At 32.9% G+C, this 9,108-nt stretch overlaps 1 long non-coding RNA gene across 2 annotated transcripts; it reads right to left on the bottom strand.

Annotated features, from left to right (window-relative positions):
• Positions 1-2,247: 2,247 nt before the first annotated feature.
• On the bottom strand, positions 2,248-6,434 carry LOC132274758 (uncharacterized). Of its 2 annotated transcripts, XR_009470500.1 has the most exons (5): positions 6,063-6,434; positions 5,815-5,899; positions 5,309-5,377; positions 4,235-4,326; positions 2,248-2,482 (listed from the first exon to the last, which is right to left on the bottom strand). It is a non-coding gene; the product is annotated as an uncharacterized LOC132274758 (long non-coding RNA). The 2 variants fall into 2 exon arrangements; XR_009470499.1 differs by lacking the exon at positions 4,235-4,326 and having other exon boundaries at positions 6,063-6,431.
• Between the last annotated feature and the right edge of the window lie 2,674 nt (positions 6,435-9,108).

Raw genomic sequence — 9,108 nt, 5'->3', positions numbered from 1 at the left:
TCGTACAAACTAAACAACTCACCGACGCTGCTCTCTCTCTCCTCCACCACGGCGACTTTAATGGCTACCTCAACTACTTCTCTCTCGATCCATTTCTCTGTTGCTGTAACTAAGCTCTCGACCCATCTCAATTTGTCCATAGTATGGGTGTTGTGACTCTCTCAACCCTCGAAAATGGAGCTCCAGACGTGTTCGAATCAGTGGCCGCCGTCCGTGGTAGCCAATTGAGGACTGGGTTTGGTGCGATTGTTTGCCGGCACCCGTTTTCCCTTCACAAAATAAAATCCAAACTTGTGTTTCTCGTTGATTTGTGAAATTTTTTCTAGGGTTTGGGCAAGGGGTGTGTGTTTGGTTCAATCAGAAACCCAAACACCAGCTAAGACACCATACTTTTAACTTCACCAGAAAAGCAGTCGTCGTTCACTCACCGTGGGGTGCTTATACAGAACCGATTCCACCTCCACGCTGCTCAAATTCTGGCCGCCACTAATGATTTACATCCTTCGATCGCTTTTCCATTCAGTGTAGGCCGATGTATGAATTTCCTTTGATCGGTCTTTGATTGGTTGTTGTGGCTGATCCCGAAGCTAGCCATGGATGGCGATCACGAAGCTTTCAGGTTTGACTTGGGGTTCCTCTTGGTTCAATTGGGTTTGTTGCGGGTCCGATTGGTTGGTGATAATGGTGGTAGAAGTGGTGGTGGTGGTGATATATATATATATATATATATATATATTTATATAAGACCAGCCATTGTGGGTTTGTTTGGCAGTGATGGTGGCCGCCGGTGGAGTGGTGGTGGCCTCTTTTTTAAATGTATTAATTTAGTATTATGAAAAAACCTAATTAAGGGGTAGTTTGGTCCACATATGGTTTTTTTTGGGGTTATTTCATAACATTATAAGGGTGATATGGTCTTTTAATCTTAGTTGATGGGTATTTTAGTCACTTCAATCAAATTTTATGACAAAAATGATTGAATTTTGTATATAGGAAAGGTCTTTGCAAAAAATAGCAAACTTGGAGGGACACATTGTAAAAAAATAGCAAATCTCATGTTAGTTGCAATTAGTCCAAATTCCTGAGGAGTTCATTATAATTTGCCCTAAAAAATAATAGGATTTGACTTAAAATATATAGAAAATCATTAGCTATTATAAAAGAAGTAAAATTAAACCTAAGCTTGAATCTACAAGAATTAGACTAATGACAACTCAAGTGATACGGTGAAACTTACACCCAACTCATATATATATATACCCGTTTCATTTTACGTCTTGATATAACACGATCTAGTGGTTTGGATGTATGATTTCTTCCCGTGTGAGAGAAAGTGTCCAATAATTTAGCAGAAAGATAAAAATCTTCACATCCACGCTAACTTCTCTCTAGGGAGATCGAGGCCTTTCTAATCTGAGTTGTAATTAATAAGTGGGCCTTTACCTTACTGATGATATCAGTCAATGATCCTAACGAAATATGCAAGAGAGGTCATTGAAATTAACAATTAATGAAGAAAAGAACAGAAGAATCACTACGGCTATCATTCAAGTGGTATAATCCCTTTTGGCCAGAGCACTAGGCTTTTATTTCAGGGGAGGTCTGTGCATGTTAACGAAATTTCAAATTAGTATAATTCACCTTTTTATTTTTTGTAGGCAAAATGAAAAAAAAAAAAAAAAGAAAAAAAAAAAAAACATATTAAAAGCGTATTCACAAGTTCTTAAAGAAAACGAGAAAAACTATTTACCAAAAATAGAAATAGATAAAAAGATGATGGTGACCAAGAAAAACAACATGGACTAAGTATTTTAGCCCATTTCTCAAGTTCCATAATTAAATAACATCCTAAACATTCAAGTAGCAAAAACACTAATTTGAAAGCTAACAGCTGTGCTACAAAGAAAAACAATTTTTTATCACGGTAAAAAACAATTTCTATCACGATTTTGAACCGTGGTAGAAATAGCCGTGGTAGTAAATGAAGACTTTCTACCACGATTTTACACCGTGGTAGATAAAAAGACTTTGGAGCACGGTCCAGAACCGTGGTAGAAAGTGTTATATAATTGTTTTTAAAAAAAACAGTGTAACCTCTATGAGGCGTTTATTTCCCCCTACTACTACGCCTTTGCAAGGACCAAGAACCAAACCTTAAATAAATAAAAAATAGTATTATAACCAAAATAACTTACAACTACCCAATAACATCATATATATATATATATATATATATATATATATATATAACCAATTTCAAATCATCATTTTATACAAAAATTAACCATATACAAATTTCAAAGTACATGATCCACACCTAGTATCTTTACTAAACCAAAATAAGACCAAAAAAAAATTCATATCTTCTTGCTCTGTTTTAGTCTCTCTCTTCCATATATGCAACTTCTTCATGAGCCATATAAAAAAATATAACAGCAACAAAAAGTAACGAGAACCGCAATCCCGCAATCCTAGCTTTGACCTACAAAATGTAATAGTTGAAGTAAGAGAATGTAAATTAAGTTGTAAAGTTGCCAAGTTGTAAAGTTGCCAAAATTATATATATAGAGTTTTTAGGCTCTTGTAAATGTGGAAGACCTAAACTAAAATGTATATTGCAGATACATGACGTGAGGTACAGACTTCACCGTATGAGGAAAAAGCTAAAAGATGAACTGGAAAACAAGAACACAGTTCAGGAGTATATATGCCCCGGCTATGGGAAAAGGTTTCTGCTGTTGCTTGTGATGCTGTTAGTTCTATATAGGGGTCCATTCATTAGTTTCTGTTGCATGTTCATTGCTGAACTGAGGTAGGATAAAAAATGTTTGTCTCACACGACTCAGGATTTTCAAGAGAAGCTTCGGGTAGTTATTTGTACATTAACTCAAGTAATCCATTCCTGTTCTGTTTTGGGATACTGAATTATACTGATTTTTAACTTGATGCTACTCAAGAACCTTCCCCAGTGATTGTATATTATTTGTTCCACATGCATTCTTTCTTTTACCCTTTTATGCGGTAACAATACTGAATGAGTGCAGGAACAGCTAAAACCATTAATAGAAAAACAGACCAGAGTAAAAGATTTGACTGTTCCTGATTTTGGAGCACTCCAAGCCTGGGAATTGCGAGCAAATACTGCTGTGCGTGCAGCAAATGGGGATTCTGGTGCCAATGATCCCTCTAAATCTTCACAGGGACTTGGATATGGCGGAACGCCTATGCCATTTCTTGGAGAGACAAAGGTAATTTTCTACTCATTCTCCCATCCTCACCCACCCAGACACACAAAATTATGTGTACATATAAGATATAAGGTCTTATTTTATATTTTCTAATTTTATGTACAAGTATCATTTTATTGTTGGTAGGGAGCAGTGCTTAAATTATCATATCTTGGTTGTTAGCAAACGTAGTTTAATTTATTTTATACTACATGTGGTTTGGACTTCGATTTGTGTTTCTGCATGCTCGTGTATTGTGGTTAAGCTTTAAATTAAAGTTAGTGTTGGCATGTATTTGTATATATATGAAAACATTTGAAGCCTACAGTTGGTTAGTACATGGCACTTTTTATGCTGTGTGGAGAGTGAATTTAGATTTTTCCAGATTTTTTTTTCTTTTTAAATTCTCTCATACTATTTGGTTCACTCAGAATTATTCCGCAATCCTTTTCCATCCCAAAGAACTTCAGTGTGAATATAGAAATTCTTCTGGACCTCTGTTTCTTAACTAGGACTGCTTGGTCTGCATCTCTCTTAAAGAATGATTAGATCCTTGGTATTTCCTAAACTCAAAGAGATTTTTGCCTTCTTGGGTTCTTTAATTTTTTAGATCCGTCTGTTATACTACCAAATTATATTTGTAAATGATTTTTGCCTTCTCAAAGTTTAATTTTGATGAAATTTAAGAATAATGGCTCCTTTGACTAACGATTGTGTTATTCATTTAAACTCTTAAGAACTTCAAAAGCGTGTGAATTTTTTAGAAGTACATGTGTTGGGTTCAAAATTTTCCCAAGCACATTAAAAACAAATGCAAACTTTTTTTAAACATTCGTCTGGATTTAAATTTTCTAAGAATATCTATTTTCTCATGAAGATTGATTGGATAATAGCCTATTTTCTTTCAAATTTCAGAAGTTGGCTTAGAATTTCTTAAAAAACAAACCTAAAAAGCCATATAATGTATTATAACTGGAAAAAATGTACAAGGTTGAAAGACGAGAAACCTTTTACAGCAAGAGGATTAAGCAAACAAGATTAAAACTCTTCCACCACACAGTAGTGCATGGAATAAACTGCCCAGGGTTCTCTCCATCAGCTGCAAAGAGGGGGAAAAAATGTTGTGTATATATTATCAAGATGACAAATCTTTTTTGGTAAGTGAATTATTTTTTATTTTCTTGAAACTCTAGTAAATTTTAATTTAGGAATCCCTCTATGCTAATTTATCATAAATACTACAATTTGAGATGTGTTTCTGGTTCAAGCATCCCTATATGAATATGTTTCTCCACACTGTTCATCTCTTTGCACTTTGCTTAAAATCTTCATCTTGATTCTCATTGCTATCTTCATTCATTAAATCTGCATGTTCATTAAGATTTTCTTCATTCCTATGTTCTTCATTCACCAAAACTAGTACTCATAAGATGACAAAACCAAATTCATCATGCACTTAAAACCTGGGTGTAAAAGACAGATATGAGAAAAACAGATCATATCAAGAAGAAGTTAAACAACTAGTACTCATAAGATGAAAAAACCAAATTCATCCAGAGACGGTGACGACCACTTGGAATGACCAACCACACATATAGTAAGAAGAAAAAGGGAGAAAAATGAACTAATTTATATATAGATATAATATACTATAGTATTTCAAAGAAACTGAATTTGCATAAAAACTATAAGCAGTATCATAATATTTCCCGTTTAATTACTATTAGTCGGTTTCTAAAGAACAAAATTACATACAAATTATAACTAGTATTATATTGATACCCGTTTAATTACTATTAGTCAGTTCCAATTACTATTGTGTTTGGTTAGTTGACCCATCCCTTTAGTTAATTTGTATTCTGAGTGCTAATCCGGCCAGCTTCACCAGTTAAGGCCACAAACTTGCCCAACAAAAAGGAATGAATAAATCTACACTTTCACACAAAATATTCATTATATGATTTCTTTGGCATTTAAATTCAGATAAGTATGTTACAGAAATCACATCTATTTTCGATTGGGGAGGCTGAAATGATTTGCACTAAAAATATTTATATTGAATAATTGAAGAAATGACTTACCTGTATAAGGGCCTTCAGCTTGTTCAAGACTCAAGTTCAACCCAAATTTGCCAATTAGTCTTTCAAATCCTGAAAAGGGAGATCCTGTTTCAGTCATTATCTTCACAAATATTTATAACTAAAATTCATAAAACAATAAAAAAGATCATAAAAAATTTCACTAAATAGGATTTAGTTTGCGAAACACGAATTACAGACCATGATTAATTGATTTAGAAAAAAAAAAAAAATTAAAACAAAACCCATACATAAAAGTTAGCAGTCGCAGAGAGAGGGGCTTGAGAGTTGATAGACAGAGGGCCAGAGGCTGAAGAGATACATAAACTGAATTATATGGGTTTTGAACTTCTGATTCTTGTAGATTTTGTAGTTTGCAGTTGCAGAGACAGAGAGAGAGAGAGGGCAAGTTCAGAGTCGAGAACCAGAATAGAGATGGAGGCGATTGGGGAGGCTGAAATGATTTGCCCTAAAAATATTTATATTGAATAATTGAAGAAATGACTTACCTGTATAAGGGGCCTTCAGCTTGTTCAAGACTCAAGTTCAACCCAAATTTACCAATTAGTCTTTCAAATCTTGCAAAGGGAGATCCTGTTTCAGTCATTATCTTCACAAACATTTATAACTAAAATTCATAAAATAATAAATAAAAAAATCGTAGAAAAATTTCACCAAATAGGATTTAGTTTGCAAAACAAGAATTACAGACCTTGATTAATTGATTTAGAAAAAAAAAAAAATAACTCATACATACAAGTTAGCAGTTGCAGAGAGAGGGCTTAAGAGTTGAGAGACAGCGGGACAGAGGCTGAAGCTTGCGAACGGCGAACCCGAACTGGAACAGCGGGCGATGGAAACTGAAGGGTATGGGTTTTGATTTTTTGAACAATCTGAAATGATATGCCGATATGGGTTCTGATTCTTGTAGATTTTGTAGTTTGCAGTTGCAGAGATAGAAAGAGGGTAAGTTCAGAGTTGAGAACGAGAATAGACATGGAGACGATTGGGGAGGCTGAAATGATTTGCCCTAAAATTGTATAAATTGTATGTGGGTGGTCTGTACGTGAGTATTTATATTTTTGTATATAAAATTTATTTTTTTTATTTTTCTTTTAAGAAACGTACGAGTAAAACCAAATTCACTTTTACTAACAAGATGCCTATGTACCGTGATGGAATAAATTATTATCACGGTTTTTCATTAACCATGATAAAAGGAGCGGGGAGAAGACCACTTAAATGGTAAAAAATATAATTATTATCACAATTTTTCATTAATAGTGATAGAAAGAATTTTTATCACAATTTTAAAATAATACAGATATTTCCTATTTCTTTGTGCTTATCTTTTGCTATATGACATATATAATATAGCTAAACTTCATATAGCGTTTTTTTTTTTTTTCTTCCTAACTTTCATGTAGCTAAACATCTAACAGTATGAGCTTTACACCATGGACTATACAATGCAAAAATCAACAAAATACAAAATTGTACAATGTGATGACGTTCTGGGCTAACTTTTGAAAGAAAGATGTATATATATACATTAAGACGTAAGTCTTTAAACAAGATGTATCACTATAAGATGGTTCTATTTTTGTAGTATTAATTTGAAAAAGAGAGTGATAACACAAAAAATAAAGAACTCAACATAAGACTCAATTTTTTTGAGTCAAGAATAATCAAAACTAGAATTTCAAATTGAATTATAAAAAATACCAATCATGCCATGCACAATTTAGCATGTTGTATGTTCTTGTTCCTGGCGTGAAGGTGATAAACGGTTTGACCTCTTTTTTCCTTATCGGGGTTTTCAGGCAGATGCTGAGAAAAAGCTGGTGCATAAACTAATCAATCTGGGATACACTAAGCCAAAATCCAAAAGCTGAGCTTAGTAACCGATCTAAGACTGGCAGCTAAACATGAAAGGTGCAGTTATTTTGTTTATACTTAATAGTGATTATGCTGGCACTGTGATACTCCCACCATAACCCAGAAAGCTGCAGCAAGGAGTTCAAGCACCATTGATGGATCCGAATCTGATATGGGGATGAATCTCTAATTATAAGATGATAAAAAGTTAAAAAGGCTCAAACGGTGATAAACGGTCTGACATCATTTCACATCCGAATCTGATGTGGGGATGAATCTCTAACTGAGCTATTGTGGACTTCATCTATGGGTGTATGTTTTCTTCCTCTCTATGTGAGAGAGAGTGAGTGTCCAACAATTTAGTAGAAAGATAAAAATCTTCACATCCACACTAACTTCTCGCAAGGGAAGTCGAGGCCTTTCCAATCTGAGTTGTAATTAATAAGTGCACCTTTACCTTACCGAGGATATCACTCAATGATCCTAACGAAATATGTAAGAAAGGTCATTCAAATTAAAAGCCAGACGATTTTTATTTTTTTTACAAAAAATAAAAAATAAATAAAATAAATGTATGTTAACAAAATCTCAGATTAATGTAATTTACCCTTTTATTTTTTGTTGGCAAAATGAAATATATATATATATATATTAAAAACGTATTCACAAGTTCTTAAAGAAAATGAGAAAAACTATTTACCTAAAATAGAAATAGAGAAAAAAGATCCTAATTAAATAAACATATTAAACATTCAACCAAGTAATAATTCAAAAGCTAAATCTTTGTTGTTGGTGCCAAGATATGTGGAAACAACTAGGCACTAGTGTCAGGATTGAAGATTCATTTCCACACTGCATTCACAACAAAGAAAACCATTATTGCCCACAAAAACTTCATAAAAAGAAACATATATCATCTAAAACGCCATTATAAAAAAATTAACAAAACCATGATTGCAAAAATAAAGAAAAACCTAAGTTGGTATATTTTTTTGGGGTTGACAATAAGAATATTCATACCCCAAGCCCAAGCCAATATAATGCAACTGAAGGCCATTCAAATCATAATGAATTAATTTGTTTATTGAAATAATAAAAAGTTGTGCATAGAGAATTGAGCAGTGACACTCTCATTGCACCAGTAGTATATAATATATATATATATTCACACCAACATAAAGCGAACAATAAGATTTCTAATTTATTAGGCAAAAATGGCATTAAAAAAAAGAAAATCCTCAACTATCAAAAATCGGCATTTTACTCTCTTGGACTACAAAATTGAGCAAGTCACTGTTACAACTATCAAAAATGTGCAATTTGACCTGTGACAGTCCTTTCCAGCAACAGATGTAGCGCGTGAGTTTACTTTCTGATATATATCTGACCTTACAATTTGACTATTGTAGCCCTGTCTATAAATTGAGTCCAAAATTCCTTTTTTCTTCCTCCAATTGCAACTGCTCCCTCTCCAAGTGCAAAAAAAAAGAGTATCAAAGTTGAAGAAGTTAAGGTCAAATGGGTGTATATATATATATATATTTATTTATGCGTGTGTCTATATTTCTGTACTTTATATATATTAATATATATATATATATATATATATATATTATCATATATATAATTTATACATATATATGTACTTTATATATATGAGGAAAAAGGCAATGTCGGTGGGTGGAGGGTATTTTTGTTCTTAAAATGGTATTGTGTTTTATTTATTATTATTTTAAATTAAAAATATTAAAAATTCTGGCAATTGAAAAGTCAAAAGGTAACAACTGTTAGAAATTTATCTCTTTAATGTGGCTTTTACATTATTATACATATGATACATTAGATACTTTCATGAAGAGGGTTTTTAAGAAATTAATTGAAAGGTGATCCAATATTAAGTGCACCTATATGAAAAACCAAAAGTG

Source organism: Cornus florida, unplaced genomic scaffold (assembly GCF_030987335.1).
Source record: "Cornus florida cultivar Cherokee Brave unplaced genomic scaffold, ASM3098733v1 CherokeeBrave_3.0.0_Hap2_Chr09, whole genome shotgun sequence".
Classification (NCBI taxonomy): domain Eukaryota; kingdom Viridiplantae; phylum Streptophyta; class Magnoliopsida; order Cornales; family Cornaceae; genus Cornus; species Cornus florida.
The sequence above is the reverse complement of the archived record's forward strand: the minus strand, read 5'-3'. Positions and strand labels throughout refer to the sequence as shown.